Genomic DNA, 25,878 nt, shown 5'->3' on the forward strand with positions numbered 1-25,878 from the left:
ATACACACATCACAGATACCTAGATCCCTCCCCTGGGAATAGCCATCAATCATATGCACCCAAAATACAAAATGTCTCAGCTACCTGTTCAGTATCTCGTCGTATAGAATGTCAGGTAAGCAGCCAAATTAATAACCAAATTGTACAACTTTTAAATATATTATTTTTGTACTGCTAAAAGTAGACTTTTAGGTGAGATCATGAGCAATGTCATAAAAATTTCTAGAATTTAATTGAGCGGGACAACACTAAGGTTCTTTGAACTGCTGCTTCTACTAAGGATAGGGGTCAGACCCCCCCCCCCCCCCATCAATTTTAAAAGACTGGATAACCCTTTAAGTATCAAAAGTCACCTTCCTTGCCCAAAAGAGTGCCACTCCACACCTTCAATTATACTTAACTTTATCAGTTACATACTTAGGTCCCAAACAGTCGTCGCAAACAATGTCTTGATCTGCCTGTGAACATGTTAATAAAGAAACTTTTTATGTATGCCGTACTAATGGTCCATTAAGAATTTTTTTTCCATTTCCTCTGTACTTATGTGCATATATTCCAGTTTAATTCCGCTACAAAATAATATTCCTAATCAATCAATTCATAACTCGTAATTACAGACAGCCAATCATAATCTGGTATTTAAATGCTCAAATATGTCGACGATCTTCATGCTTTATTAGGAACTCAGCCCAATGTTTCCTTTGCTTATAAATATTTATATCTTTTTTGTAAATAGATAAAATTCTGAAGCTGTACACACAAGTTATTTATAGATCCCCATGTATTCCTTTCCATTACAGTTACCTGTAGATCAATGAAAAATCTGAATGTGACAGGATATATTGCAAGTTTGCTTATTAAGTGATACACATATAATGCTTTACTAGTCGAAAGGTGGTAAAAAAAAAAAAGGATATTTCACGAGAAGGATAATTGTCCTCTCAGTATCTTCTCCCTTGGCTTGAATTTGCAAGCCGTTCCCTTTCAGCTCTCCACTCTTCTTCAAATATATTCCTACATAAAGCTTCAAACCTCACACTGGCAAGTTTGTATCTTTGCAATTTAAATTCAGTCACTGTATCTCACTGACAAAGGATACCAAACGGAGGGGGGAAGGCCATTCAAGCTGTTGACTGCAGGCATTTAAGATTTAATGGCAGCCCATGTCTGCTGGTGACTTTCAAGAAGAGGATATTATAAGTGGTGAGACAGGCTAAATTGTAGGTTTAGTCATCTGAAACGTTGATACATGCCAAAATGAAGACTTATGTCCACATAAGCATGTTAAGTGGATTGTGTCGGGAGAAATCCCCACATGGGATCAAATTATATAATTGTTTTCAATAAAGATCACATGCAGATAGTCTCCACGGCCTCATGGAAATTGAATATATTTGCTGTGCTTGGACTGACGCATGGAGTAGAGTGTTAAAGGAAAAAAAAACAGACTGAGGTTTCGACATCTAAGGCAACTGTCCCCAGAGGAAGAACACGGATATTTTTTAAATGCCATTTTGTGCATTCTGCACTTACCAAACATTAAATTTAAGAGACAGGCAGAACAGAGAATAAAAGTCATATCTGTCAGGGGTAGAGAGAGGGCAGCGACTGCACCAACAGCTAAGAAGTGCTTTGTGTTAATCAAATGCCTTCTCACGTTAATTAAACTGACAATATTAAATGTTTAAAGGTATCGCCAGCACGGACGTTTTTTTAATGAATAAACGAATTACAGAAAGAAAAATTATTATAATAGTATATAATAAAAAAAAGGTTAGGTTAGGTTCTAGTAAATATAAATGAAGACAAAAAAACAATACAAGGCAAAATAGCAGCCTTTATTGCATTCCAGATAGGCACCATCTCCTCACCCTGGGGCTGCTTGTAGAGATTCTTAAAACAATGTCAGTGTTTGGTATCCAAAGGAGACAACCATGCATGTCCATGGACATAAAGAGGAGGCTGTAGATTTTGTTTTTAAACTATAGATCGGAGCTATAAGTACTGGGAACAAAGTGAGCTGTGATGGTGGCGTAACAGGACATGTAGTTTAAAAGCAGAACTGTGTTCCCACCAATAATATGGTATTGAGTGTTGGTAAAGGAGTTCTTTCGACTACATAACTCCATTTATGAAAGCAATCGCCCTGAAGATCATCCGATGGCCATAGTTCTGGCTGTGGTAACCCCAGTGATTTTCAGAACCTCAAAGAGGAGGGTGGCTCTACCTTTCTAGAGTTACACATTCCCAATACAAAATGGTAAAAATTAAACAGTGAATTGTTTTGGCCAAAATAAAAAAAATGGCAATTGCGCAAATCCAAAATGTTGTTTTAAAATAATTTCTGAAGATGACAGGCGCTACTTCTATTTCAACATAGCTGCACATCTCCTGTATTATCTGTCATGCTGCCACTTCTGGTTGCCCTCTCATCATGTCTATAGTGTATCACTGCTGGGAACCCTATCTTACACAGGAGAAAATTAAGAGCCGGAAACCTATTTCAGCTCATAGTGCCATACACCACTTTAAATCTAATTGCCAATTCTAACATAATTACACCTGAAACTAAGTTTGAGAAACTCTCTAGTAATATATAACACATGGCCACACCAAGTCATCTGAAACTTTCTAGTGGCCTTGTTCTCTGACTTATTGAGAGGCCGTTATAAGACCCTGAACATTAAGATGTCTAAACACCCTGGAAAAGCATCTGGTCATAATATGTCCAGTTACATAATATTCCTAAAAAACAGGAACACCACAGAAGGGTATCTTCATAGTGTGCCTTAATACAATTTTATTTTATTTTTTTTTATGTTTTTTCAATTATAATCTCCTGGTACAACCCCTATAATTACATTTTCATTTATCAACTTGATAGTTACAAGTTTGTTAAGGTTAAAAAAAAAGGCAAGGATCCATCAAGTGAAGCCAACAACCCTACTGTGTCGATAAATGAAAAGATCCATAGATATCTAGAATTAATACATAAATCTCTCTAGCATAGTTGGAAATGCAAATTAATCTAGTCATCGACCATGCAATTGATCCTAAAAAACAAAACAAAAAAAAACTATGCATATAAGGCAGGCAACATAAGCTGTGGCAGAGGTCAGGGGCAAAAAAATTGCTTTCTGTTTAGGTACGCCCTAGGTGTGGGTCAGATCAATTGTGTAAGAAAGCACTGCACATGTATAGTATGTGCCAACTCTATAGACTTTATAGTAGACAACACATTTTGGGGACTAGTTGTAGAATTGCAAACCTTATACAGTGGAGCTTAGAAGCAATGTGCAAAGAGAGGGGTCAGTGGAGCCTCAGTCACAAGTATCAAAACACAGGAATAGCCACATATCCCCCCTGGGAAGGAAAACCATTGCTAAGGGGTCCCTTCTAGTGAGGAGTTGCAAGTATTGCAACATGACAAGGGAAATACTAAAGCCAAAGACTGTTGTTTTGAGGTAGTGCCCCTCATAAGGATGGAGTAGGACCCAGAATCAGCTGTCTGGGGATGGATGCCTGGCTTTGGTAGATCCAAATGTCACAATACTTGCAACTGAGTTAGACTTTGATGCAAAAGGGGCTATTTCCCCATTTGTGTCCTAATACAATTGAGTGGGACTTAAGGGGCTACGTATCAGGGTGGTTTAATGATGTCCTCACTAGGAGGCACCCCTTAGCAATGAGTTTCCTTCCCAGGAGGAATGACTGCTTGTTCCCGTGTTCTGACACCTGTGACTGAGGCTCCATGGACCCCTTTCTGCGCATATTCAAATTTTTTTTTAAGTGTCTCTGTACCCACAATCTCCCCCCCCCCCCCCCAAGGGGCAGATTGTGGGTACAGAGTCGCTTTAAGGGAGCAATGCATCAATGGAGACTCTTGAATGAGTACTTCATTAAATTATTTTTTTTTTGCTGATCTCCCTGAGCACAGTAAATGTGTTTTGCTGAGCTTTGCAGCAATACCAGACACAACCCATGGACACATGTGGCACTGTTTTTGAAATAAATTTGCCATAATTTTTTAAAATAATTTTAGAGTTAAATTTATATACTGTATGTTATCTTTTGATACCAATAACTAAACATGTACACCTATACTATATAGATGTACAAAAAAAATATTGTTAGTCTTTATGGGTAGCATTGTAGAAGCACTGATAACGAATAGTCTTAATCTATCTAATATATTGAATTAAACAAAAATGAAGTCAAGTTATCAAATTGCATTTTCGGTTACATGTACTGTAAAGCGAACTAGAAGTGAATAGAGAATACAAAAGAATCGCGATCGATCTTGAAAGCCGCACAATAATAATTACTGAACTTCCTGGAACATACCCAAAATCAACAGAATAACAAAGCACAGATGGAGTTGTTTAGAAGGCAAATAATTGGCTTGACACCAATTCAAGACTAATTAAAACCTGTTAATTTACCATTGTGCACCATATTGAATATAATCAGTTTACACTCACATCTATAAACTGTAATATACGGCATGCTAATAGAGTCTTTGCTGCTACTTCTGTATTTGCTAATTGTAGGCATTCCAAGATACGCCTGTCGCTTAATTTTATGACACTCCGCTAAAATGGTTTATTCTCAGCCCAGAGAGTTGCAGCACGTATTTACACAGACATATTTATTTAATATTTACCACCTGCGTCTCAGTGGGAAATATCATGTAGCAGGAATAAAGGAATGTCAAAAAGTTCCTTCGTTTTATAACTCTCGCACCGAAGGAAATATCACTTCAACTTGTTACATGTACCATGTTCCGACTTGTCATAAAGTGTAAAAATCTACAGAACCATTTTGTCTGACTACAGAGCAGATGTTTAAAAAGAAGAAAAAAATGGTAACACCTGTAGGTGTTAGGGGAGTTAATGTGTACAGTGTGCCTTTCTTAGTCTATTATTCAAGTCCCACAAAAGTTAATGGTCTACATCAATCCCTTTAGACCAATCATTGTGATGCCATGGAGCGAGCTACAATAGCATCAGTGTTCGGATATAGGTCGGTGAGTGACAGAGATTGATCTTGTCATTGTGTTTTGGTAGTATAACTTGAGAATGAACAATGTAAAAGTTGTAATATGCTCAAATGGTAAATGGAGCAGTGCAGAAAGAAGGAACTCAAAAAGTGAGGATGTCTAAATGTAAGTCTTCATAAAGCTTGTCAGGTTAAACTTTGTAGATAGTTCTGGTTTCAACATTTTTCTCCTAAAATATTATTACAACAGTATTAGAGATGAGCAAATCGGCACAAATCAAATTCGGTCTGAATGTTACAAAAAATTAGGAATAGATGGAATCTGGATTTTTTTTTTTATTCATGCCAGATTTGCTTCATACCTGATCCTGTTCATTGGTAGTCCTGAAGGCAAGAGGTAATATTATATCCTTCACAGCTTTCACTCACGACATCCATTGGACCAGGTGCTCTGCACCCAGCCTAGCCTTTGGGTATATTGTTCAGGAGCAGGTACTTTGACAGGAGTCCATGCTCCTGTACCTAATTTTCATAGGCAGTAGAATTAAAAATAAATCTCACAGTCAGATACACCAAATATCTAAACAGTATTGTCATATACAGTTATAAACAAATTTACTAAAATTACAGCTGCATCTATTGAAAGACAGAACATACAAATTGAAGGACTTATATGCTTAGTCTTCCAGGTGCCGCTGAAAGTAGACTTTACAATTTCAAATTTCTATTAGGAAAACACTTAATAAGGCCAGGCATTGCTTTTGTGAAATAATACAAAAAGAGATATCCAGTTCACCAAACAGTGTGGTTGAGAACCTGCATGGAACTTGGGTAAAACTGGAAGAAACAGTAGATCCAGCTAGTTCCTTTAAAACCACATCTTCATTATTGGCATGTAACCATAAAAAACAGGCAACCACATCTTTCGTAAAACCTTCATCATACCAATGCATTTTGGGTGTGGAAGACCAGCAGAAATGGATTGGTTTGATGTGCCTTTTCAGAAGGGTGTCGTTGCCCGATTTAATTAATATACATCAATAGAGAATCCAATTTCCTATAGACCCTACTAGGTTTGTAGGACATGATCATCTAAGAATAGCAAACATTCATCTAGAAAAAAAAAACCTTCTACCAAACCAAGACTGGATGTTGAAACTGCAGCATGAAGAAGACTGCTTACCAATCTAGACAAAGAGGACATTTATCAAACTAGTGTAAAGTAGAATTGGCTCAGTTGCCCCTAGCACCCAATCATATTCCATTTTTCATTATTCACAGATTCTTTGAAAATTGCAAGGTGGAATCTGATTGGTTGCTACAGGCAACCAAGACAATTCTACTTTGCACCAGTTTGATAAATCTCCCCCAATGTGTTCTACAATTTTCGAGTCCAATGGGTGGACCTTTAGTACTGCAGATGACTGTTCATTGTATACAATTATATTAAATTTGTGTTTGGTTGCTTGTAGGTTCAAAATACCATACTTGGGCAGCCCTAGTGTTTCATCCAACTTCTCCAGATGCCAAGAGTCAAATACAGAGCGTTCGGGTTTAGATAATGTTGCCAGATTTTTGACAGATCCACTCAACACTAATTATGAGAATATACAATGCGATTTTCTTTCAAATACAATGTAAAATAATTCTTTTTTTTTTTTTTTAATTATTATTATTCGTAAAGCATTACCATCTTGTATGATGGATAATTTTTAATAATTGAGTTCCAATAGATTTACAGTCTCAATCCACAAGGAATAGGGGGGGGGAAGTTTCTTTACAGCACATAAAAATTCTAGTCACCAAGAAGAACACAAAGAATAAAACATAACGTAAAATAATAAGACCTAGCGCCACACAGTATAGCTATACACTTAAGTAGTCATTTTTTTGCGCGCTCACATCTAGACTAACACAGCTACTATGGTTGCATCAATTAATTCTGATATGGAGGGATGCATCAGGCACAACGCTGAAATCTAGTAATACAGATCCTATCAAGGTGATTTCCAATCAACTGTGCAGTGAAGCAAGAATTATTAGAGTGAACCGAGGGAGACCCTTTCATTTCCTTTAATAGTGTTCTTTAAATTGTGAATACTAATACAAAAATCAACATAAATGTCTGGTTAGTATAAGCAATTATATTGGAAAAAGTCATTTTCAAACTTAACAATAACTTATTTTGCTGTCAGAATGTCTAATGCATTGCAATCTCCATCCGGGCAACTGATATTAGGGAGTTTAACCCTTCTAGATAAAGCAGAAGCCAGGGCAAAATTGGTTCAGATTTTTTGCCAGTACAATAGAAAAACCTGCACTTGAATTGCATAGGATAAAACATAAAACCCCTAGCTATTGCAGGTGGCAGACTCATCACTAGGAGGTCCCTAGAGAGCTCATTGAGAACTAAAGACAGAATAGACTCTTGCGCTTTGCTGCATGACGGCATGGAAAATGAGAATCCCAACCAAACACATTTGGTTGTGGAGGCTCTATGAGTAAGAACCACTGTCAATAGTTAGTAATATTTGAAATGAGGTTAACAAAATACCCATATCCCTTCAGATAGAGGTGTAAAACTTTGAAATTTGTAACAAAACATCATGTTTAGTATATACCCTATGAACTATCCAAACTTTATCTTTGTTAGGTTGACCATAAATGTTAGAACAAAGTTGGATGACCTCACTGCTTAGTTGGGAAAGGATGACAACTTTTTGTGTTAGTAGGGGCCCCAAGAAATTCTAATGCTAGATGTTGGGAAAAATAATGGAAAAATAATAAAAAAATGCAAATATATTCACACTAAGCATATATATATATACTTATTTTATGCTCGGGGAAAAAACGCAATGGAAAATATGGAAAATGAGAAAGGGGTAATAGAAGATACGGTAGTATGTCGGCACAATGGCCCTTTTTTTCCTTTTATTCCCCTGTCTCCCTCTTTCAAGGTCTGATGAGTGGGATATAAGGGTAAATGGTTTTATAAATATGAAATTTATGTTGACAGGAAATGAAATGTATGTGTCTATGTAATTATGTATTCAAGTACCTGTCCCCATAGTATACTGCCCTTAAAACAAAACCTGAGAGTTCCTTGAAAGTCAAACAGCAGTTATGACATTATAAGATGTCTTTGGCTGTGGCTCGCCACCACATCTCCAAAGAAAAGAGGAGTGTGATAAATTTATAAGCAGCCATCAATGGAAACAAAACTATAGTATTATCTTACTATGCCCTAAATGTTAGGGTCACTTATATGGAGCTCATAGATTCTCTTTAAAAAAAAAAAGGACACATAATCTGGTCCACCTAAAAGTAAAGAATTTATAACATTAAAATGGGCAAAGCCAAATTCACTATTAATATGCCATCTTTAACTATATAACATCCATAACTTTCTTTAACGGGATGTTACATGAGCTGAAGATGGCTAGTGGTAAATGAAATACATACATAAAGTCTAGAAAGTGCAAGTCCTTTATCTTGCTAATTTCAAATATTAAGGGTTTGTTTGCCCTGGGGGCATGGTTAACCATTTGGACAAGCACGGAGAATGTCTTGGTGGTGAAAAAAAAATGTAAAAAAAAATTATTAAAAGTCTTGAATTTAAAATGTTCCATGCTAACAGCAATCAGATGACAAGGATCATGTTTATTTATAATGCAGATAAAGTGGTAAAGTTGTCCAGTATTGTACGTAATGGACGATCTCTCTTCATCACTGTAAATGTTTTGTCTTCACGTCCTACATTGTAAGATTTTGTTTGATCGGAATTAACTGGGCAGGAATAGTCTTGCTACATTATGTGTCAAAATGTGAAAGTAACAAGATCAGACAATGAAGCAGGAGGTACAGAAGCTTTACACCTAAGAGAGTTAAAACCATTTTAAAAAATCCCATTAGCTGCAGTGAGGAAATTGATTTCCTAGATAATGAAAACTCTTTTTCCTCCCAGAAAAGGATTCCAAAGTCAAGGAAGAAAGCAGATGGAATCCTATAGATGGATTATGAGCGAGAAAAAGACTCAAGGATACTGTCGTAATACTGCCCAGGATAAATGATAAAATATACATACATACAAGCGTACACTATAGACCTAGACACGTATTGTACATTATTGCAATAACAGATAGTTATTAAATAACCAAATCTTAGGAATAAAGTTCAATAGAAACCAGAACGCCAAAGAGAGACAATTAAACTGTGGAGGTTTGTTAGGATGAAACTGGCCCAAATGTTGGGAAGTTGTCTAGGTCTATGCAAAGGTGATGGAAAGTTTATTCTCTGTATAGTAAAAAATGCTTGCATATTTTAAATTCTAATTCACCACTTTTTTAAAGACCCTTGCTACTTATCACTGAATATTAAAGTTATTTTGTATCCACCAAGCCACCTTCCCGAACTGCTGGTACCATCGACTTGATGAGAGTAAGTCCTTCCCGGTTATGTCTTTTAAAATGTGCCCGGTGCCTTGGTTAGGGTAAAAAATTATCTTTTGATTATCTTTCAATGAGATGTGGCCTAGAGCATCTGTGCTCTAGGCTTGTAATGCCTCTTTTTTTCTCCCTGCCCTCCTCATCATTAGGATCACCCCTGGGCAGGATAGCTCCTATTCATCGCTTGTCTAAATAGTGCGCATGCCACTCCTCATTGACTCGGCTGCTGCAGATTAAAAGATATTTTTTTTTAACCTAGCCAAAGTACCAGGCACATTTTATTAAACAAGACTGGGAAGGACTTACTCTCATCAAACGGACGGTACCAGTGGTTTAGGAAGGTTGGTTGGTGGATACAGTATCACTTTAAACTTCATTGTCTATTTCTAGAGCATGACAATTAGTCCTGTAAGTTAAAAACACTTGGTACAGTACAGTTATCAAAGCGCCATCTTGTAGGTAGCTATGCATGGACATTAAACTAAGGCTGGGTCGGCACATGTCCATCAATTTGGTATAGTTGCCCTCCAGAATCTTTGTTCTAAATAAAAAAAGTTGCATGTGACTTTTTTGGTTTTAGCATATCAATAGCTTTGGCACTGTACTTTATTTTCGCTTATGAAGGACAGGGAAAAATATTGGGTACAATGTATTTAGCTGGTTGCAGCCAGCATTCCTATGCAGGATGGCTCCAAAATGCCAGCCTATGGCTATATCCATGTTTTCCAGGACTCCTTATGGCCACATCCCACTTTTCCTAATGCCAGGAGTCAAATGCTGAGCATTCGGGTTCAGAGAGTGTTGTCTACTCAACACTACTTATATATCTATGGGACCAACCTGGTCACATAGACACAGAGTAGGGCTTCTCTTCACTCGCTCAATCCTGTGATCATCAGCATCTTACCACTCACACCCTGACTGGTAAAAACGTTTGGCACGTTGTTAGGACATAAAATGGAAAAGTCCAACAGGACCCATAGATCATTAAGTATCTTCAAGTTTTATTGCATATCTAAGTAACTGAATCAAGCATAAAGACCTTTTGCTTGAAAAGTCCCTGTGATCCATGTACTCCCTTGATGCCACATTTAAGTCTCAAAGCACAGGACTAGCCAGATATCCCTCTAGGAAGGACCCTGCCACTCGAATATGCAAAAAAAGCTTAGAGATATTTATTGAACTCTGGATGCTGTTGGACTTTTCCATTTTACATAATATTGGTCAGCTTTTGGGATAGATGACTCTATACCATGCATTTACCTCTGCTTTACCTGCCAACTTATACTTTGTTCCACAGAGCTGTTGGACCTAGTTACTTTTTTTATGCCCCTAGGACATGTCAAAAATTCTTTTTAAAGGACAGGTACACTTAAAAATCAGCGAATGTATTGGCATTCCTGAGAGATCCCAAAGTCTATCCAAACTTTATTGTGTTACATTTAAGGGTCAATACAAAAAGTAAACTTTTATAAGAGACATTTTTCTACAATCAAAGCTCCAAATGCTACGATTAATGGTTAGACATCTTAAATTACGTAAAGGTCTCCGACTCTCCACCATATGGTTGGATTACTCATCTTTCTGCAAGTCTGCTTGCTTTTAAATAGCACAAGATAACCAAAGACGGCACGCTCCATACAGCTGTTCTGGCTGAGGATCATCACGTAGCAATGATATACTGTAGACAATATTATACAGTTGACTTATTAAATCAGATAAAGATTTTATTGTCCTTAGAGTTGGATCTATGACCATACGCTGTGCTATGCCTGAGGCAGTTGCCTTTTCTGCAGGCTCCTTGTCCCAACCTTGACCGTATGATGTTATTCATTTTTGTCTAGCTAGGTTTTAGCCTTAAAGCATGAAACCCCTCCTTCCCCATTCCCTCTCTGGAAAAAAAAAAGTTGGTAAGTATCTTCACAGTCATTACTTTCAGAATCGACAACTCACAACAACATGTGTTCATCCCCTCCACATTCCCCAATGTAATTGCTTTCTTCACTAAACTTCTGCAATTTATGTCTCCGACTTCATGGCATATGATACTTGATGATTCACAAGAAAAGTCATGGCAGCTAGATGAAATTGTGATGGAAAACCATGTTTCAGGAAGCAGAGGTCATAGCTATATCCTCATGATCAAATTGGATCTTCTTGTTTATTCTTTAATAATTTAATGGCAGAATTAGAATGCCTCCACTATAGAAGTAGAAAACTACATACATCCATATGGGGGAAGCTATTTTTTGACTTTTTGAAAATCTTACAGTTATATCAGTTAAAATCTATTTTTATATATATAATTTAAATGTGAATTTAAAATAAAATCCAACAAAACTGAGCATACCAAGTCCTCGTAATGTAGCCAAGAAGATTCCTTCATGTCTGGTTCTAGAGAGGTTAACTCATAAAAATTTAAAGGGTTGTCATAAAAAAGGGGAGTGCGGCTAAATACCATTTGCAGATGAGAAAAACATCTGTAGAAGGGGGCCCATTAACACAGAGAAATTTACATTTCTGTAATTTAATTATAAGGTGTTTTATGGGTGAGGACTGGGAATATTTTTGACTTTATCAGTACACCCTCAGGTGCAAACTATTTTGAATTTTTAAAATTATCAATAAAGGTATGGCATGTTTTATTAAAAACAAAACACAATATAGATTATATAATGGAGGCTTTTGAAGTAGACAGCTGTTGCTAAGGCTCACTAATACAGAGCAGAACACATCAAATACCTTATTTTTTTAGCATAGCACTACATCTATTGTGAGCAATGGTGTACATAGAAGCGAAGATTCAGACTAGGACCCTGATTATGGTTATGAGCTTTGCCACCTTGAACCATCAGGCCAAATGCCCCTTGTAAGTTGGACACAGACATAAGATAGCTGTAAAACAAAATTGACCATTAGCTATCTTTCCCTATCCCCACTTGGCTCAGCCAAGCATATATGTGTTCTCACTGCTTAAAGACACCTGTCAGTAGCTTAAAAGAACAAAAGGAAGAAGCAGCTGAACTATTAGGGTATGTTAACACTAAGCAAATGTGGTGGAATTTCGTGGCGGAGCTCTCCCGCCTGCCTCGGTGTGACTCTATTTCTCTATGGGAGGGCTTGCGTGCCTCTGCTCAAAAAATTGACATGTCAATTCTTTGAGCAAAGAGCGGCAAGAGCAGAGGCGTGCAAGCCCTCCCATAAAAAGTGTCACACTGAGGCAGGCGGGATCCTGCGGCTGAGCTCTCCACTACATTTGCTCAGTGTGAACATACCCTTACCTGGACAGATTATTCAGACAATCAGGCAGATATCACACAGTGTAATAGGGCCAATGATCAGCCAACTAACAAGAAAATGCTTGTTTGTAAGCTGATCGCCAACTTTTAACAAAAAATAATCTGCCATTGGCCGCACATCTCCCCTTGTAATGTAATGTAAGGAGATGTGCAGTTCATGGTTGACTAATATTATCTAGTCCTACACTTTGTTCTTCTCTCTGATTCTTTAGCAGTTGCATTAGACACTTCTTTAGTATATAGATAATTCCAAATAAGCATAATACAACATCATTATTAACATGTGACTAGTTCACTATAGCTAGTTATACCAGACAAGCAAAAAATCTTTTCATTTACTTAGCTTGGTTTGTATGATACTTTATGTTACCTGAGCTCATATAACATGCATTCAATACATGAAGCAACACAGCTTTATAAAATCTCATACAGGAGAATTCGGCCAGGTACCAAGACTTATGCATAGATCATTCTACTAAATCATTTACAAGAAATAAATTACTTGCTCCAAGGAAAATACCGCTTTTTTCCAAGTTGGTTGCAGATCACATCAGATCTTGTGCAAACATAACCCTATGGGGAATATAGAACTGAACAGTAACTGAAAATAGCCTACTTTACATTTCCATAGAAAAGTCCTAAAACTGCTTTAATAGGAAGTTCAAAATATATATCCAGTCATGCTTCAATACAATATGCTTCCCATGTGTACCAGGTAAAATGTTACAGAATTATTAGATTATTTCTTATTTCAACTTGGAATCGTTTCCTAGTAAACAAAAGTATCAATTTTCGAAAAAGAAATCATGAAATAAGAAAAAATTCTACCTAACTTTGGCACAATAGTATGAATGCATATGCAAACCTTTCATAGAAGAAACAAGCAGAGGAATATATCAAAGCTTGCATGGCAGTTTTCTGGTATGTAAAAGTTTCAAGTTTCTGCACAAGACCCATTTTGTTTGAAAAAAATTGTTAATTTTTCTATGCGCTTTATGTAAAAATTGAGGCAATTAAGCAAAAACATGCTACCTAGAGATGACCACGCTCACGTCCGATTACTGGGCAAGGCAAAGAAGTTGGACACAGCTCTAGGGAGTCATGGATACAGCCTATGGAATATGGCTGTATCCATGTTTTTAAGGACTCCCCAGTGCTGCGTCCAACTTCTTGAGCTATCAGTAATAAATTGCAGAGCGATTAGACAAGTGCTTGCGCACATCTCTAATACTACCTTTTTACAAAAGTTTACTAGTGGAAGGAACCAAATCTAATTCTTTATGTAGCATACTCTTGAGGTTTCCTGGTTCTTTTTCTATTTCCCAGCTGCTTGGTGAGGGCAAGTAAAGCCCTAAGGTATCTACGGGGCTCCCAAAGTCTTTGCATGTACCATGTACTGACTGTACCATGCTGTGGGGGAAATTGGGCATGGCGATGGGAATTTATCCAGACCAATGTACCCGTATGACAATTTTAAATAAAGCCCCTACCTTTTGCACCCAACTGGATTACTAATAGGGACATGCCTCTTAGAAAATCCAGTGGACCTGGGTCTGCCATGCTGTGCTAACAGGCGTAAATCATGAAAAATCAGGTGTGATACCTGATTTGCCACCTTTTCTTTGTCGTACACCAGAAACATAAATGATAAAATTCCCCTTTTAAATAAAACATTGTAGCAGTTGAGGTCAAATGACTGACTAAGCCATTGAAGAATATTCCATTTATTAGCCTTAAAAATCTCTTGCAAACCACCTCTTTATATTGTTTTTAAATTTCCCTTGCAAAGTTCCATAAAGATCCTCATGATCTGTATACCTTTGTATGTGCATGCATATATGCATTGCCTGCTGTAAGGGTCTACAATATTATTCGTAACTGTACACTGTATCTATGTATTCTTCGGCTCTACAAGACCATTTAGTTTGATGTACTTTTGCTCTTGCAAGAACAACGGTGACTCGCTTAGACTTCCTGATTTCGGCATTTTTGACAGAGAAGATTGCCCACAACTTTGATGGTGCTTGTGTTTAATTGTGACAAGCTCAGAGAAGATGCCTGAATGACAGACAAAGAGCCCCCTTAACAAGGAGAGTCACCAAAGTTCTGTTTCTCAATGTACGGATGATAAGCTTTGTTTAAAGATGTCAATCACCTAGACGCTGTAAAATTATTTAAATATGTATTTGCCATCTGACAGATAAATCAGTCTGAAAAAAATATTGTTTGGCAGCCTCCCTTGAAATGTTCTGTAGCTTTCTGTAACAGTGGAATCTGTCTACATGGAAAGCCAAAGAGTGTTGGAACCTCGCTATGACAGGAGGCTTCCAGATGAAAGAATAACAAGGAGCAGGAGCTATTGTAATCACTAGTAAACCAAGACCAAAGGCAAAGCTATCCAGAAGCCTGAAAATAGAGAGGATGTAAGAGCCAAACATGTCAACTATTTCCAATGAATTCAATACGGAACTGTAATGATAGAACAATAATAAAAAAAATATCCTGTTACAAACAAGTTGATCTTTTTAAAGCATTAAGGTGAAAAAAAGCTTTGTAGCAAAGTGTTAATATTTTTGATCAATATGCAAAAAGAGTCCATGGAGCCTAATTTAAGAGTCTCAAAACATGGGTATAGCCAGATATTCCTCCAAGGAAGGACAAGCCAAGGGGTGGCTTCTGGAAGGAGACCCCCAAAACCATTATATTAAGTGCCCTTTGGCTATTATACAAGGTCAAAAAAAGAGAAAAGGCATCCGCAATAACTCCGTTATTGCCGCAATTTAAAATCAATGTTAGTCAATGGAATGACGGACGTTCAATGCACACAGTGTATAAAATGACGGACGTCTGCGCAGACGTCAAAATAATGATGTAAATTATTTTCAGACGTCATTTGCAAACAGCAGACATAATTTGTTAGTTGTTCACACAAAGTTTTTCTTTATTCACCGCCCTTTCACCGTTTTACTAAAATCAATGGACTTGTCAATTAACCCTTTGAGGACCAGGCCCAAAATGACCCAGTGGACCGCGCAAATTTTGATCTTAGTGTTTCCGTTTTTCCCTCCTCCCCTTCTAAGAGCTCTAGCACTTTCAGTTTTCTATTTACAAGCCATGTAAGGGCTTATTTGTTACAGAAATAGTTGTACTTTGCAATGGCGTCATTCATTTTACCATAACATGTATGATGGAATCCCAAATATATTATTTATGAAGATATAAATTGGTGAAATCGCAAAAAAGAATGCAATATGGTAACGTTTGGGGGGTTCCTGTGTCTACGTAATGCACTATATGGTAACAGCGACATGATACTATTATTCTATAGGTCAGCCCGAACACAACCATATGCAGGTTTACGCAGATTCTCTAATGTTATATATTTTTTTTAAATGAAATCCTTTTTTTTGGCAATTAATTATAAATAAAATGGGACTATTGTGACGCTTATAACGGTTTTATTTTTCCACCTACGGGCTGTATGGGGTGTCATTTTTTCCGCCATGATCTCTAGTTTTTATTAATACCATATTTGTGAAGATCGGACGTTTTGATCACTTTTTATTAATTTTTTTTTATATATAATGTAACATAAAATCGGTAATCCGCACACTTTTTTCCCTCTTTTCGTGTACGCCGTTTACCGTTCGCAATGACGCTTGTTATATTTTAATAGATCGGACAATTACGCACGCTACGGTATATTATATGTTTATTTGTTTATTTATTTTTATATGTTTTATTTATATAATGGGAAAGGGGGGTGATTTCAACTTTTCTTGGGGGAGGGGTTTTGGGGTAGTGTGTTAGTGTTTTTAACTTTTTTTTTTTTACACAATTGAAGTCCCTTTGGGGACTTTTACATACACTACTTGGATTTATACACTGATGAATGCTATGCCATAGGCATAGCATTGATCAGTGTTATCGGCGCTCTGCTCATTGAGCCTGACTGTGCAGGCTCAGTGTAGCAGATCGCCGATCGGACCGCACGGAGGCAGGTGAGAGACCTCCGGCAGTCCGTTTTACCGATCGGGACCCCCGCAGTCACACTGCGGGGGTCCCGATCGGTAAGTGACAGGGGACTCCCCCTGTCACTTACACTTAAACGCCGCGGTCGCGCCGCGATCGCGGCGTTTAAGGAGTTAATGACACACGGCAGCGCGATCGCTGCAGCGTGTCATTACCGGTGAGGTCCCGGCTGCTGATTGCAGCCGGCCCCCACCTGCTATGAAGCGCGCTCCGATCCGGAGCGCGCTTCATAGCGGGAGAAACACCCAGGGCGTACAGTTACGCCCTAGGTCGTCTGGGGACAGACTTCCATGGCGTAACTATACGCCCTGGGTCGTCTAAGGGTTAAAGACACACCCAAAGGCCAATAAGTCCACCTATTGCCCCTCATCAGTGTGGAGTAGGATTCTGGCTAGGTGGAGTAATGCCTAGTAAAGCCATATGTTGCTGCTGGTTAAAATGCTCAATACAATGAATTCCTAGGTGCATTGCCCCCTGGGAAATAAAATATGCAAAAAGAGTCAGTGGAGCCTCATTTAAGAATCTTGAAACATGGCATTAGCCAGATATCCCTTCAGAGAAGTGCCTAGCCAAGGGGTGGCTTCTGGAAGGAGACCACCAAAACCACCATATTAACTGGCCATTTCAATCAGTATCTAGTTCAATTTATCTCTCCAAGAAAGGACCTAGCCACTGAAAAGGCCACTTAATATAGTGGTATTGGTGGTCTCCTTGCAGGAGCCACCCCTTGGCTAGGCCCTTCCCTGGAGGTATATCTGGATAATCCCATGTAGATTCTTAAATGAGGCTCCACTGACTCTTTTAGCATATTGTATTTCCCAGGGGGCAATGTACCCAGAAATTCACTGTATTGAGCCATTTAACCAGCAGCCAACAGTGTTTTCTTCAGCTGGCCTCCCTGAGATCACTGATCTGTTTACCGTATAGAAGCCTACATGTTAAGAGTGAGGACCTACTGTACCTTAATAACTGCTGGATGAAGGATTTGATTAGTTTATTATAGGAGAGGTGGGCTTAATATTGTATAAGCTGCTATAAGAACATATACATGTTGAGCTCTCCAATAAAAAATAGAAGCAAAGCACTAAATTGGCCTTGTCTTGACCCTGTATATCAGCAATCACTGGTGGTCCCACCCCTACATAAACCTCTACTTTTTTTAATGAGCTAGTACCCTTTAAATTTCTTCATCGGGGACTATCAAGCTTGAGCACCATAGCATTTCCTTCACATCGGGCCAAGATAGACTTCACTGCCATAGTCTTTTATCTAAAAATTCTGATATTTGAAAAATAACTTGTAAGCACCTCCCTGGTACATACCCCATTATCCTTGCCAATCAACTAGCTACTCTATATAGCTGATTCATGACTATCACAGGATTGGCACATCCAGTAATGTATTGTAACACTCTCAAGGCAAAGTAAATTGATTTGGCCTATAAATGTAGGGTTACAAGGGTTGCCCAATGATTAAGAAAAGTCTTGCTTTGGAAGTATACCTTCCGAGAAGAGAGGTGGAAGTGGTCATTCACGATCATCATGTGCGGGCAAAACCACAACCACATGCCATGTTCAATAGCTGCCTGATATTAGCAGGTAAGCCCTTTCCTAATACCTAGACAACACTTTTAAAGGAAAAACTTTTAGCACAAGAGGATGTATAAGTCTACCAAACCTTCTGCATCCTCATGCCAATGGAAAAAAAATATATGACTGTGGAAATGCATATATTAGATGGGGTGGCAATACTTGCCTGCATGAGCTATGGTGCACTCACATACACACATGCACACACATACACAGAGACATACCAATCTGATATTCATGGCTTATACTGAAGATAGATCATCAATATGTTGTGACTGGAAATCCAGTTTACGTTTTTCTCTTCTTCCAAAAGTTGTGTCAGCATTTTCTAAACACTCTGGTTGCCAATGACGTTATTCTTTTAGGTCATCTGACCTTACTAGGAACTTGGCCCTAATATATGTGAGATAAGAAAATGTGCCTGCAAACAGAGCTGGGAAATGTGTTAGTCCTATTTACAAAACATCCGTGTAACTGACCTCTTTGATTCTAGCTTAAAGTGCTAATATATGTCTTAATACAATAATTGTGGTCCTATCATTAACCGACATTCATAGAATGCGTATAACTATTGCACTTTACATTCCAAAAAAATAAAATAAATAAAATAAAAAAAAGTTTAAAATAGGTTACAAAAAACTTGCATAAGAAATAGGTCAGTTGCAAATGTTATATAAACCATATGTTCTTTTTATTGTACTACAAAAAGCTAATAAGACAAACAAGAGATGCAAGACAAGATCTAGGACGCTTTCCAATATATAATTCAATGCATATTACCCGTGAATTTACTTGTTTTAGCCAAAAGGCTTTATGTACGTTTCACTGGAAAGTAGATTTTCTTTTGAAAACTTGACACACTCCAGACTTTGCAGATTCTAAAAGAAGTGAACGGGAAAGGACACATGCTATGCTATGTTATTTTCTAGTGGTAACAGCATTTTTTTTTTTCCTTTTAGCAAATTAGCACATAAAGACTATGGAGACCGGCTTAATTAATATATATACCAGCTGACGCTCATACAATTAGCTAAAATAGGCCTTTTGGAATTACATCTCCAAGCCTGGCATAGCTATAATCAGGCAGTGTGGTCAAATGGTAAATCACGTGACTATACCCATATTGTAGAATAAAATATACAATATAATTTTTGATTCAATAAAAAACGATGATCTGGTTAGAAGTAAGATGGAAATGATTTTTTTTTAAATGCTTCTAATAATTTACATTAGGGCTATTTAAAGCATACCTGGAATCTAATTGTTTGCTGGGGCAACGGAGCCAGTTCTACTTTATACCAGTTTGTTAGCTCTTCCTCAATGTGTGTTTTTTGTTGTAGTTTTTTTTTTTTTTTTTTTTTTGCTCGGTTTTCCTAGATGTTTTTATATTTTCTGCTTAACTAAATTATGCATTTCTGCCTGTCTTGCATTTTTTGTTGCATGTTTTCATTTTTTCTTCATGAGAAAAGCAAAGTACTAAAGCACACTAGAAGAAATAAAAACTAATGAGAAAAATGGTGTGATTTGCCCATAGCAACCAATCACAGCTCAGTGTTTATTTTACCAGAGCTCATTAAAAAATTAAGGCGCTCTGATTGGTTGTTGTGGGGAATTTGGCCATTTTTATTTATTCCTCCTGTTTTGCAATAAAGCTTTAAATACGACACTTTTCGGGGTAGACCGCCAATGTCTCAATACTCAGCAGTATTACCGATCAGTAGAGATAAGCATACACCATCTCCAAGCAACTGGATTCAAATGCCGATTGTCTGGGTTCATGCAAACTCGAAAATTTGGCAAGTTTGCTCATCTCTGCCGATGAGCTGTTTGGTGTTGGTGACCTGCCGATAAGACATTTTATAATAGTACACACAATGTCAACCTACAAACAACTCGCCTGTCATGTTTTTAGGTTAAGGCTACATGGCAGAATATTATATCTGTTTTGAGACTGCAAATTCCAAGCATGCTCAATTTTACATTTGAATACATTTAGTAAAATTACCCTTTACTTGCCCAATACCGTAATTCACAGCTTTTTATCTCATGTCAATTTACACTGAGGATAGGTACATAGCATAGCATAATGGACACATTTTTCCATCCATATTATGGATCAAATCCCAGTATAACTGGGGGTCTGATGATCCAAGCTAATAGGAGTCATCGGTCACACAGTCAAGCCAGGACCTGCTGCCATAATTTGGATACAAAAATGTATGTGCATTATGCTAATATGAACCCTGCCTTAAAGTGTCAAAGAAGACCAGAGAACCTAGATAAATCCACGCAGACAAATATATTAGCCTTGAACCCAGGAACTCTGCAAGGCAACAGTAGCATACGATTGATGGATCCTAATACTTGTAGGCCTGATTCCAGGCACTGTTGCCATATAATAAATCCATCCACTCTAGGTTTAGATCACATTGCAGCCAACTACAACGCCTCCCCCATCTGTACATGATGAAGTATATAGTCTATTTGGCAGCAGATATTCCTGCCGAGCTCAACCTCACAAAACTTATTTTTCTCACTTGTTTCCTTGATAGAAGAAGCTCTGTGGTTACGGACACGTTGTCAGAAGAAACCAACTGGCGCACAAGAAGGAATCACACATGAAAACGTCTATAATCATTTAAAGATGTCTCATGTTGTTTCGTCACTAAACTTAGTCTTTTGCTAGACTTCTGCAAAGTTAATATGGTTCACTTGAACTACTTGTATCAAGAGGGAATATGGGGTCCGAAAATACCCTAAGCGGTTAACAATATTGACTTACGGCACTTGAACCATGGATATAAATCCCACCAGGGAAATATCTGCATTGGATTTGCATTCTGTCTCTGTGAGCTACAACCAGTTACTGTATCAACCATACTCTAAAAAAGGACTGATAGGTTAATGGGCTTCCCATTAACTAGGCCCTAGTGTATATGTGTGAGAGTCTGAGATAAGAAAATCATATAGTGGTGCCTACTGGGAACCAAGTGATGTGTAGTAAGGGCATTCTCTATACCACTCTACAGAATAGGCAGGTGCTATATAAACAACACTTTATAAATATACCACTCCTTTCTCTAATAAAATCTTTTTTTACAACCCAGTGCATTAACCTCCAAACACAAGAAGGACAAATGACAAATTTACAATCATGAAAATACAAGTGCTAAAGTAGTTAATAGCCTGAGATTTCACCACAATATATCAATGCATAAAACTGCTATAGTCCAATCTTCCTGAAACACTTATCCCAAGATCACATCCAGTTAGCGGTGATTGAGCTATGGCAACCATTAGGAATCAATAGATCTTTAGAGTTTACAACAACCAATCTGCAATTGATCTTTGTTTTTATGTAAAAAGCCATAAAAGACCCAGACACTTGCCATAAGCGTTTACAAATAGCACAATTAACACACTCCGAAACCTTGCAGTCAAAACAGGTCAATAGTTCTGAAGTACTGTACGGCGGAAACAATTGTGGTCGCCTTTTGCACTGCTGAGCTGTTAATAAGGTGCACTATATTCCTCGCTATGTGAAATGTTAACAATTATAGATGTGTTTACTGCATCTCCAATTATAAAAAAAATATGGTCAACAGTCAATCCGATCCTCTGTGGGGGGAGAAGAACAGTGATAATAACAACAGCCAGGACATTTACAGGCAGTAAACAATTATTCCAGAAAATGTCTCTATTATTCGGCTGCTGCCCCAAGATTTATTGGTGCGAGAAATATTGTTAAGACAAAAATACATTTCTAGATGATATATGACTTGAAACGTATTTACTGAAATTAATCTACAAATTTGTTCCAGGAATTATTGCCGGTACCGTTTAAAGGAAAACCATAAAATTATTTCAGCTCCATTGTAGACTATTTAGTGTTGTACTATAGTTATTCTTCCCGTATTGACTTTGCGTCTTACTGTTGAAGAATAACTTGTTCCTATCTCTTATTTCATAAGAAACTTCCACCAAAATACCATAGAATAGGACTACTGATTACACAAAAGGGTTTAAGTAAAGATAAGCCCATCAACTTCATCCAGTAAAGTGAAACGTGACCTTTTGTAGTCTTCAATTTGTCACATAGGTGGTTAGAGTTAAAGAGGACCTTAAAGCACCTCTATCCCATTTGGAACTGGAGCTTTATACTGTATGTGACATGCTATAGTCTGGTATAGTCATGTAGTAAGGTGTTTGTATGTTCTCCCTGGGTCCCCAAATGACAGTAACCCATTTAAGTGATGGCAATCTTTGGAATAAGTCTACTCTATATTATTAAAGGAGTTAATTTTAGATTTTTCATTGAGGCCCAGGAGCTCTAAAGGGAACCTGTCACCCGGCATTATGGCACAATGCCCGTCCGACCCCCCGGTGGAGCCCCAGATACTTACCCTTTCCTGCAAGTCCTGCACCTGGACCCGGTCCCGGGACCGAGATCTTGCCATCGGAAGCCGTTCGCGCGCTCTGCAGAGATGATTCCAACGTCCATAGAGAATGACAGCTCCAGTCATCCTCTATGGGCATCGGAATCATCGCAGGTAATTAGCATACAGCATGCGCTCCCCTTCCGGCACCGATATCTCCGTCCGGGGCCCGGGTCCAGGAGCGGGACTTGCAGGAAAGGGTAAGTATCTGGGTCTCCACTGGGGTCAGCGAGCTCTGCGCCATAATGCCGGGTGACAGGTTCCCTTTAAGATAAAGTTCTATCGAAGGGTCCAAATAGACTAAGCAATAAATAATGATTAACGAGCGCTTTTGTGAACAACCTGAAATCATTCACCATAATGCACAGAACGATAGTCGTTAGTTACAGTACCTATCGTTATTACAATCGTCTGTATACTCTACACTCCTTCTGATTCCAGCGAACAAGCGAAAGATGTGTACATAGACCGAATAATTAGCTACTGATTAGTGAACTGTTACCGATCAATGACACATGAACGACTTCTCATTAGTGGTTTGGTCATTGACTGCATACACACAAAGATTATCTCTAAAATTCGAAAGACGAAACGATTTTCGGCATGAGAATCCTCACTCCTGTAATAGGGCCCTAAACCTTAGGTCGACTAGAATAAGGTGTCTAAGCTATGGCAGGTTATAGCGTTATTGGGGTTATTGTTTTCTTGGGCATGTGTTGCAAATTTTTACACAATGCACATCTGCCAGGTTTCTTTAAGAAAAACAGGGAAAAGGGCACGTTTACAATAATTTACATAAAACCTGGTGTAAATTGCAGCAGAACTATACTAAAGTCTAGAGCTGGCATAAATTTCTAAGCCTGACACATGGCCAGCCACAGATGTGCCAGAAAACTGCATCTGAAACGTTAGTATCTACACAGTAAATGGGGCTAAAAGCAGTTGGAACTGGGTTCATAAATATTGAGCAACCTAGAGGTCTCTGCACCACTATATCCAATGTATCTACTGTCACATCTGACGGACCTATAGACAAACCGGCATAGTTACCACCAACAACATAATCATACCAGATGGAAAAAAGCTACATGCAATGGTTTTTGATCCAGTGGATGATGGAGGTCAACAGTCTGGATTGCCAGACATACGAATTTGGCCTAAGTAGTAGCTGACATAATCTTTTGCGCATTCCTAGCCAAAACCTAAGACATCTACAATAAGAGTAGCACTAAATCTGTACAATGCAAGCCCACGCGCACAGCTATTAAAGTAGTTAGCTCAGAACAAGGACACTAGCAAAAGTCAATGAGTCTTTAGACTACAGGTAAAGAATAAAGCTTTTCCAGTAAGTGGTTGCATCTCATTTTTTTCACGTTCTTTAGAGCAATTCCTATACATCTTTAAAGTACAGATTTGTTTTACATGTGTTTTTTTGCCTAGGAGTTCACTCACCGGAAAGTTAAAACAGGTTGCCATCTTGGTATATTCTATTGCCAGTACATTGGTCTTAATAGCTACAGTAAAGAAAAATAGTAGGAAATAAGAAACACAACTTAAAGTGAAATAACTAATATGTTATTGCATTGTGTCACTGAGCTTTTTAATGAAAAATTACATTTACATAATATACGTCACTGTGCAAAGTAAAAGAAGTCGACATACTTACCTCTCCTGCTCCCGACTGCTGCTGTCAAGTCTTTGGATCCCCACTGCAGTCTTATTTCTCCTTTATATGCTGTTTTCTGTCCACAGCCAATCACAAGGCTGAACAGGAAGTTCAGGGAAAAAAAAAACATCATCAGAAGGAAGAGAAAGAGGACTGCATAGGAGATTGAAAGACTTGGCGTTGTCAGCAGTGGGGACAGCGGTCAAGGTAAGTATGTAAATTTATGGAACTTGTTTATATACTCTCACTGGCAGAACTGATCCCCATGGAAAAGTTCTTATGGCTGCCATTGGACCACACTCTCAAATAAGACCTCTATTTGCCAATATGATGCAATTACAGGGAAGTAGAACATGGTAACCAAGAAGCTGAAGACTTAAAAAGGACATATCATACTTTTTGGCAGTAAAGGCATTGTACAACAGGGCTTCTTGCCCTAAATCAGGAAATATAACTCTTATTTCACTTGTTACAGCTCTTAGATATAAGCTTGTGGGCTATATCTTGTAATACTTTTAGACTATGTTCCCACTTCTGGAACATAACAGGGAAAGGCATCAGCCTTGTTATAATCAGAGCTGCAAATAATGTTATAATGAGATGACCGCCTTTCCACGCTATGTTCCCTGTAAGTGGGAACATAGCCTTAAAGATTATATCTCAGTGCTGAAACAATGGATTAAAGTAAGAGTTATATCTCATGAGTCGCGGTAAGAAGCTTTACTTTACAGTCATTTCGTTTTAATCTACCAATAGTTTTCTCACTGAACATTCATGGAGGTAGAATGTCATTTGTTTGGCAAGATCAATTCCTACTCCCAACAAGTGGAAACAATCTGTTCAGAGCACTTTACTGCACTGTCAGAAAGTCTAACCCAACTGTTAGGAACTTCTGGACAGTCTGGGACAAGTGACATATACTTTTAGAATAAAGCTTACTTCTTGGTTATACTGTGTTTTGCATTCTGCTGTTGTTAGATACAAGATGAGTTGGCAGAACACTTTGGGGGGGATTTATGAAGAGTATATTAGGCCCTCCCCCTTTTCGCTGCAGAATTCACTAAGAGGCGTGCGCCTCTTAGTGAATCAGGCTGGTCGGGTGCCCAAATCTGTGCCCGACGCGCAAAATCTACACCTGATTCCAGCTGGTGTAGATTTGCGTCATGATTTGCGCCTGCAAGCAGGTGTAAATCATGATAAATGAGGAGTACCTCCTCCCCGCCCCATCACGCCTCCGCAAGCTCCACCAGCCCGCCCATCGGGGCGAATCTGCACCTTCTCCCTGACGTACGCCTCTGGCGTAAGCTTCATAAATCCCCCCCTTTATGTCTACCAAGTCTAAGGACCCTATTACATAGAGCGATAACTGGCCCAATTTGGACAATTATTGATCAGTGTAATAGAGACAATGAT

The 25,878-nt window shown here is 38.2% G+C and overlaps 1 protein-coding gene across 3 annotated transcripts in view; it reads right to left on the reverse strand.

Moving 5' to 3' along the window:
• Positions 1 to 25,878, reverse strand: part of FIGN (fidgetin, microtubule severing factor) — a 133,111-nt gene that overhangs the window by 31,943 nt on the left and 75,290 nt on the right. The window contains exon 2 of one of the 3 annotated variants that reach the window (XM_069982829.1): positions 24,252 to 24,313. The exons of the other annotated variants lie outside the window; for them this stretch is intronic. The gene's annotated coding sequence lies outside the window, so the exon portion shown is untranslated. The remainder of the gene's footprint in view (positions 1 to 24,251; positions 24,314 to 25,878) is intronic. 3 annotated transcript variants of the gene reach the window in all.

This window comes from Dendropsophus ebraccatus, chromosome 9, assembly GCF_027789765.1.
Source record: "Dendropsophus ebraccatus isolate aDenEbr1 chromosome 9, aDenEbr1.pat, whole genome shotgun sequence".
NCBI lineage: Eukaryota > Metazoa > Chordata > Amphibia > Anura > Hylidae > Dendropsophus > Dendropsophus ebraccatus.